This window comes from Neltuma alba, unplaced genomic scaffold (genome assembly GCF_004799145.2).
Source record: "Neltuma alba isolate B1F8T4 unplaced genomic scaffold, ASM479914v2 tig00004876_pilon, whole genome shotgun sequence".
In the NCBI taxonomy this organism is placed as follows: Eukaryota; Viridiplantae; Streptophyta; class Magnoliopsida; order Fabales; family Fabaceae; genus Neltuma; species Neltuma alba.
The window spans coordinates 106,557-115,760 of NW_021633894.1; the positions used below are offsets into that span (position 1 = coordinate 106,557).

The window sequence follows — 9,204 nt, forward strand, 5'->3', positions numbered from 1 at the left end:
TTCTGCAGATTCAAAACACAAATGTAGAAGTACTTTGGTTTTAACAAGTTTTTGAATTTATGCAGGTGACGGCCAGAGGGGAAGAAGGTATGACACTGTTTTTTGTTTGCTGCAACCCAAACTGTGGCCACCGGTGGAGAGATTGAAAATGTTACCCTCTCAAATCGAGGTTGGAGATCTAACATATCACTCTTGTTTGTTACCATGCAAAACTTAGTTGATGAGAGGAAATTCATTCTCAAGTATTGGGGGCTTTTAACTGCACTTCCCAGAACAAATTGTTCAGCCATATGATGCTTTATCGACAAATATTGAAAACCTTCTATATGTGAATAATTTTATCGTAAATGCTAACTAAATCAAAATAGACAACAGATTAGTGATATATGAAACTGGAGGTGGCATTCGGCAGAGGATATATGGCAAGAACTCTTTCTGCTCATCGTTCTCTTCTCTTCTCAAACTCCCAAGTTTTCAGAACTGGAGGAGGGAAGTCTAAAGATAAATATAAAATAGTACTAAATAAGGTACAAGTTACTGAAAGATCAGTTTAGCTAATAGAGAATATCATTAACTTAGTTACCCAGAAGCACTTGCTGAGATAAATTATCACAAATGCAGCAGAGATTTTCTAGGCCTTTTCTCTGACAAGTGAGTAGTGCATGGTGTTTATTTATAATAGTTGCTTTATGCACCTGGAGTAGTAAGTGGTATGGGATCACTTAATGAGGCTGGGAGCCTTGAGAACTCCATTACCATCGCCATGGAATTGATGTTGGTGTCGTTGGTTAAACCAATAAGCTTTTGATTATCACCGTTGAGGAGAGCAGGTGAAGATGGTGGCGAGCCGCTATTCAGTATTTTGGGAATGAATGGAGGTTGAGGTTCTACAGCATGTTTGCTCTGAGGATCACCACCATCTATGAAGTCGGCTAACCCTCGAACCAAACGTGCCATTAGGTAAACACGTTTATGCACAACTTCTCTTGGTTTTCCTTGCTGCGCTGCACACACTACCTTGTAAGGGAGTTGGCCCCTTTATTATATATAGAGGGCCAAAATCAGATCTTCATTTCATGTCATATGGCTTGAATACGAAGCTGACTCCGCAAGTTGCCTCTTGGAAACAGATTCTGTAATTGATAATGATAGATTTTTTTTTACCTGAATCGATAATGATAGGTTCGTTATAATAGTTTCGCAGTGGCGTATCAATGTGGCCAGAAAAAGCATTGGACAATATATTGTTTTCGAAATATCTAGGTATCGATGTTTCAAGCATATGCTGTGATTAAACTGAATTCTCTCTCTCTGTTTTTTTTTAGTTGTTCGAATGATTTGTATTGAACTACTGATCATCTTATAAATTTAAGTATCTCTTATAGGATCTGTTTCATCTAGATTTTGAAAAACTTGGTGAACAAATTTTGATCAGAACTTAATAAACGTTCAAGACTTTAAGTTGTATGACGGGAAAGAAAGTCTAGTTAAACAATACATTTTAAAAGAATCAAAAGCAAATAAATCGTTTAAGCGATAACCTCATATTACTTGCATTATTGAATCGTCTTGTCGTTTTCCGAACCAAGACGATCAAATGTTAATGGTCCCAACAAGCACGCGGAGTGTCTCTCTTTATCTCGCCATTATCAGGTAGGTACCTTCATACAAAATTTATAAAGAAAAATTGCAGTATTTAATTTACTATTTAGTATTTTATTTTATTTTACTAAAATTATATAATATAGTTAAGAGGATTATTTATATATAACTCAAAGTTTGAGGTATTTTTTTTAAAAAAAATGAAATTTAAAAGAATAGTCATGTTTCAATAACAAAATTGATGGCTGAGAAATAACTGCACAGAATAAGCAAAGACATGCATCAATATTTTGAGTATTCACCTCGTGCCTTGGTGGCGACCAAGAATGAATGGTGGGAAATACTACTAATTAAGAAGGAAAAGGATATATAAGAGATTATGAAAATAGAGCGTGATAGATGATAAGAATCCACTGAATTAGTATAATGGTTTTTACTGGGGTATATAAGCATATTAATTTCTCTTTTCTTTGAAACAGAATTAGATTAGAGCTAGAAATCAACATGGATATTAGTGGCCTAATTAAAAGCAAAAACTTGCTTACACAGAAGAAGTTACAAACATTATCTAGTGTTTGACATAATTAGGTAAGAAGTCCATTTCCTCGGGTAGTGATTGATTAAGCAAAAATTTGCGGCAAAGCAGGTGGCGAAATAGGTGTTTGCTATGGCATGCTGGGCAATGATCTGCCATCTGCTCGCGAGGTTGTGGATCTTTACACAGCCAACAACATTAAGCTCATAAGACTGTACGATCCCAACCAAGAAGCTCTTGAAGCTCTCAGAGACTCTGGCATCGACCTCATGCTCGGCGTCCCAAACACCGACCTTCACCGGCTCGCCACCAACGCCGAAGACGCCCGTGAATGGGTTGAAAACAGCGTTTCCAAATTCTACCCCTCCGTCAACATCAAATACATCGCCGTCGGAAATGAAGTGACCCCGTCGACGGAGCCAACAGACAGTACGCCCCGCACGTCCTTCCGGCGATCCAAAATGTGTATCAAGCCATACGTGCGAGAGGCCTTCATGAGAAGATCAAGGTCTCAACCGCCATTGACATGACCCTCATAGGAAACTCATATCCTCCCTCTCAGGGTAGCTTCCGAGATAACGTCAGATCATACTTCGATCCTATCATAGGCTACTTGGTGTTCGCAAAAGCGCCCTTATTCGCCAATATATACCCTTACTTCGCCTATAGTAGGAGCCGGCCTGGCGACATACCTCTGAATTATGCTTTGTTCTCTGAACCAAACGTATTGGTTCAGGATGGTTCGAGAGGGTACCAGAACCTGGTTGATGCCATGTTGGATTCGTTGCATGCAGCTTTGGATGGTACGAGGATTGGGCCGGTGAAAGTGGTTGTATCGGAGAGTGGGTGGCCTTCCGCTGGTGAGGAACATGCCACTGAGGAGAATGCTAAGACTTACTTGCAGAACTTGATTCCTCATGTTAACACAGGTACTCTTATGAGGCCTGAACTTGTGTTCGATGAGAATAAGGAGGTGGGACAAGAGACAGAGAGACATTTTGGGCTCTTCTATCCCAACAAACAGAACAAGTACCCCTTTGGTTTTGGGACATAAGAGTGCTCATATAATATATATGTGTGTGTGTACTCAGTTAAATAGCTCTTACATATTAAAGAGCCAGGTAGTACTATTTAGTTGAAACGTTTGCTCCATAAAGAACTAATATTCAGTTAACGGTGAGTATGATATCAGTACGGTATGGTCCTCTCTCTCTGAGATTTCGTTTTCGAATGATGAACATATACGTCTTACGTTATAATTTATAAAATATTTGTTTTCTTCGCAAGTTAATTTTTGTATGTTGAAGTTCTAATTGATGTCTTCAATTTCTCTTTAAAAAATTGTAAGTGTGTTGTAATAAATTCGGTTACAATAATGCAAGCATCTAAGCATATACATTATCATATTCAAAAATTCATAAAAATACTGTGAAAAGAAAGAATGAAATGGACGGTAGTTAAGCAAGTTAATTATCTATCACATCTATAGTTTAGTATAGTAGTGGTGGAGAATTTCAGTTTCGATTTTAAATTTCAATTTTCAAGTGTTAAAAAGGTATAATGGACGGAATAAAGCTGATACTTGAACACGGTGTGTGATTAGAATAGGAGGGCAAGTTTTACAGCTAATTGTGAGATGTGTGAAGCCTTTAGACAGACAGAATTAATGAAAAGGAAAAATGATGAGTGATATGAATGAGATTTGGAATCCGAACGATGAAATAGGGATGGCTTAGTCTGTCTGTTTTGGCGTATTTGTGCATCCTCCCTCTTTCACGCAGAAACGTGTATATATATATGTATATGTATATGTATATGTATATGTATGTATGTATTTTGAATGATTCGTTTGATACATGCCATTAATTGTAATCTGAATGAATGATTCGTTTGATACATGCCATTAATTGTAATCTGAATGGAACAGATTATATCCTTGAATACCATAAATATTTCATTTAAAAGTCATATGTATTTTTAATATTCAAAAAACGTAATAATTTCAAAATATTTTTCAGACATAACAAAATAAAACATTGAAATCTTATAATTATGGCAAATAAAAATATAACATAGTATGTACTTGAGGAGTACAAAAGCTTTCACGGTTCACTCCATCGGGGCCTTCTCTTGATTGGTTGATTCCTACTAGATCCTTCACCTAAAAATGTTAATATAAGGGATGAGATCTAACGTTTCAGTAACTACTGAAATTCTAACATACACAAGCAAATCATATATGATAAACAAAAATCTGTTTATATGTGTGTATATATTTGTGTATGAAAATCACGAATTTATATATTCAACTCAATTTCATTTTTAATTCAACAATATACCAATATCATTTTTTCAATATATCTAAAAATAATACAATATGTAACTTCTCTTGTATCATTATCCACCCTTACACCGCTGACTGGAGCCACAAGCTAACACATAGTTCAATAGAAATAAATTCATTTTACTAGATTATTTCAAACTCACTGATACTTAAGATATATCCTGCTAAGGATATAGAGTTTAAGTTTAGGCTATGGCTCCCCTTCCTTGAAAATAAAATAAGGAGGTGTCACATGTCTCACAGTTTCAATAAATTCCTGACTAAAGGAAAACATGGAAGAAGGAGCCTTGACAAGTGCCATCCACTATGCATTAAGTGATGATATACCGCGTGGTAATTTATATCCATGTATATCTCCTTCTATTCTCAACCCAACAATGCATATGTCATATGTAAATAATGTTACATAAAAAAATACATCCGTAAATATATCATTAAAATAAGATAGCAATACAATTTTTGTACCAATTAACAACAATTCATTATAATTCAATAGTTATCGGTATATTTAAATATTGATAAAAATTAATAGTAATAAATCTTAACAAAATAAAGTAATATATTAAAATATTTATTTGAAAGCTCATTATATATAAAAATATTTCAGTATAATATAATAAAAACTAGAAAATCCAAAATATAATTATACACAATTCACATGTACATGAAAGAATTTTTAAAGTTACCTGCTACTCTTTTGCTTACAAATATTCACACAATGATTACTCCAAAATTCTCAAGAGTTTACTAGATTACATGTAAATATTTATTAATATATAAAAAATTATTTTAAAATTATTCTAAAACTTTAAGGCTACCCTTTAATCTAAAATCATAAAAATATATTAATTCTCCCAGATCTAGCTATTTATAATAGACACAATATTATTTGAAAATAAAACTTTCTCATCATATAAGACAATATTGTAAATTGATAACTTAAATAAATATATATTTATTACCCAAAATCTAAATTTTTTTTATTAAAATTCTCAATTTACAATTTTTTAAGCTTTCAAAAATTATTTCAATAATAGATCTTTAACTTATTCAATATTCAAACTGATTAAAACCTCAACGATAGATTAAATAACTCAAATAAATTATTTAACTTAAATTTAATCAGTAAAAACATTCTATATGTTTTTGAATAACAAATTTTTCAATTAAAATCTTAATTTAAAATTTTCAAAACAATCATTGAACAAATATAAACAAATTAAAATTCCTTAATAATGTATCTTTAAATTTTTACGGTCATATATTATCGAAACTCTATATTTACTTCATGCTTAAACTGTAAAATTTTCTCTAAATATTATAATAATATTATCAATATAAAGCTCTAAATATATAAGAAATATTCATAAAAAAATTGATAAAAAGTAGTATATTTGTGTACCTAAATAATTTTCAAATCTTATCCTAACCTTCTGACCACGTGCTCTGCAACTCAACTTCTCACTCTCTTTTCCTTTCTGCATCATGCTCTCTCTTGCTCTGCTTGTTCTCTCCTTTTTTTCTCTCTCTGCCTCTCCAAAGAATTTAACATACTCGCATTTACTTCTCCCCCATATTTTTCTTCAACCTACACCACCCCCTATTCACTACAAAAAAACATGGTTTTAGCGACGGAATTTAGTGACGGAATTTTCAATTTAGCGACGGAATGAATTAGCGAAGGAATTAACGACGAAATTTTTTCCGTCGCTAATTAGCGACGGAATTTTTCCGTCGCTAATTACCAACGGAATTTTTCCGTCGCTAATTCGATTTTTTAAAAAATAAAATAAAATGCCACGTGGCACCTCTACCAATTGCCACGTCATCACTGGGACCACCTCCACGTGTCGCTGCCACCTCACCTCCGCCTGCCACGTGTGCGCCACGTGTCACCATCACATAATTCCCTTCTCAAAGTGACTTCTCACTGGCTTGAACCCAGGACCTCCTCCGTGCGCATATGCGGCTTTACTAGTTGAGCTGCAATGAACCTGTTGACTTATTATGTAAAATTAAATATATATTATATTATTTTAGACAAACAATTATATATATTATTAAAAACTAAAAATATACTATATGATAATTTTAATCATAACTATTTTAATGAAAAAATAATTTTTAAATATTTGTTTTACTATTTTTATAATGTTTTATTTTTAAAAAAATATTTTTAATATAATTTTAATTTCTAATGACACTAATTTTGAATTTTACATCATAAATAATTTTTCATAAATATTTTTTAAATTTATTTTTTAATTAACATTGATAAGATATACAATTTAATTATATATATTATATTACATTATATTATATTATGTATATGTGGTTTATATATTTGAAGAAAATCATTTACAATTAGTCAAAAAATCTTGTTATTCAAAAAATTCAAAAAATAACTACTATAATAAAATCCAATAAATTATTCTATATAAAAAATTAAATGATTTAAATAGATTATGATAAACAGTATTTTTCTACTTGTATATATATCCTATGTAATTTATTTTCTTAAAATTTGCGACGGAAACAAATTCCGTTGCTAATTTCTGACGGAATTGCGATGGAATTTCCGTCGCTAATTTTTTTGATAGATTAGCGACGGAATTAGCGACGGAATTGTCTGACAAAAAAAGATTCCATCGCTAATTTTTTTTGATGGATTAGCGACGGAATTATCGACGGAATTGTCTGATAGAAAAAGATTTCGTCGCTAATTCCATCGCTAAGCCATCCAAAAAATTAGCGACGGAATTTCTGTCGCAAATTCCGTCGCTAATTTGCGACAGAATTTGATTCTGTCGTTAATAAGCTGTTTTTTTTGTAGTGATTTCTTTTTATTCAACTATGTCCTCTCTCCTCTTCCTTCTTCAATTAATACTCCCCATTTTTCAACTTGATTGAATACTTCTCCTCCCAAATTTCTCCCTTTTTAATAAATGCTCTACTCGGTGGAAAAGCTATTTTTTAATTATATATATTTTTTAAAATTACAATTTTTTTAAATAGTATGTTAAAACTCTTCCCACCTAAAAAGAATTTTGTCCTCAAAATTTGAAACACAGAAAGAGAAAAAATTTACTTCAAGCAATAGGTACAATCACAATCATCAATACTACACATTAATATAACACAAGTATTAGTATAACACAAATACCAAAGCCAACACAACAATAATACTTCCTAATCAAACAAGTTTGGAAAGTCTTGCCACATCCGCTCTTCTGTTTCCTATCTAGCATCCCCAGAAGACATTCCTTTCTAGAAAATTTTAAGCAACCGAATAGTTTTATTTTGAAGTTGTTTATTCTTAAAGTCGAGAATGCGTTTGGGCTCGGCCTTGAAAGTAAGATTCTCTTATAACCCGATCTTTTCAGGTTCGATCACATGAGATAGATTTGGGTGGTATTTCTTGAGTTGTGACACGTGGAATACATTATGAATGTTTGCTAGTTGTGGAGGTAGGGCAATTCTGTAAGCTACCAGTTCTACTCTTTCTAAGATTTCATAAGGACCTACAAAACGAGGGGTCAGTTTCTTTCCTCAAATCGATCTGCCAATGCCCGTTATTGATGTGACTCTAAGAAATATATCGTCTCCTATCATGAATTCCAAAGGTCACCTTCTCCTATTTGCATAACTCTTCTGTCTGCTTTGGGTATAAGTAGTTTTTGCTATATTATCTTAATCTTCTGAGTTGTGTGATTCACTGGTTCTAGACCTATCAAACTTCTCTCACTCAATTTTGTCCAACAAAGTGGAGATCTATACTTTTTTCCATACAATGCTTTATAAGGAGCCAACTGAAGACGTGAGTGAAAACTATTATTATAAGCAAACTCCAATAAAGGCAGGTGATCATCCCAATTTTCTCTTAATTCAATTGTGCAAGCTCTTAACATGTCCTCAAGAGTTTGAATGGTTCTCTCAATTTGTCTATCAGTTTGGGGATAGTAGGTAGTGCTAAACCTCAACTATGTCCCCATCGCATCTTGCAGTAATCTCTAAAATCTTGAAGTGAATCGTGGATCTCAATCTAATATAATATTCTTTAGTGTGCCATGTAACTAACGATATCATTCACATAAATCTGTGCTAGTTTTTCAAGGGAGTAATTCATCTTGATAGCTAGAAAATGGGCTAATTTAGTTAGTCTGTCAACAATGATCCAAATAGCGTCATGCCCAGATTGAGTTCTAGGAAGACCTATGATAAAATCTATAGAGATACTATCCCACTTCTATTCTGGAATCTCTAGATTTTGCAATAATCCTGGGGGCTCATGGTGTTCAATCTTGACCTTTTGACAAGTTAGGCAACGAGAGACAAACTCACTTATATCTTTCTTCATACCAGGCCACCATCAATTTCACTTTAGATCATGATACATCTTGGTCATCCCAGGGTAAATAATGTATTTGCTCCTATGAGTTTCATTAAGTAATAGCTTTTTTAACTCTCTGTCACTAGGGAGACACGCCCTCACTTTATATATAAATGAAAATGGGATATTAAGATATAAAAAAAAATTCAATTAAAAGCTTAATTTAAAATTCTTAAAACAATCATTGAACAAATATAAACGGATTAAATTTTTTTAATAATGTATCTTTAAATTGTTACAATCACATATTATCAAAACTCCATATTTACTTAATATTCAAACTGTAAAATTTTCTCTAAACATTATAGTAATACTATTAATATAAAAGAAATA

At 32.6% G+C, this 9,204-nt stretch overlaps 1 pseudogene; it reads left to right on the top strand.

Moving 5' to 3' along the window:
- The first annotated feature begins 2,203 nt into the window (after nucleotides 1–2,203).
- Nucleotides 2,204–3,252, top strand: LOC114746059 (glucan endo-1,3-beta-glucosidase, basic isoform-like; annotated as a pseudogene).
- Nucleotides 3,253–9,204: the final 5,952 nt, after the last annotated feature.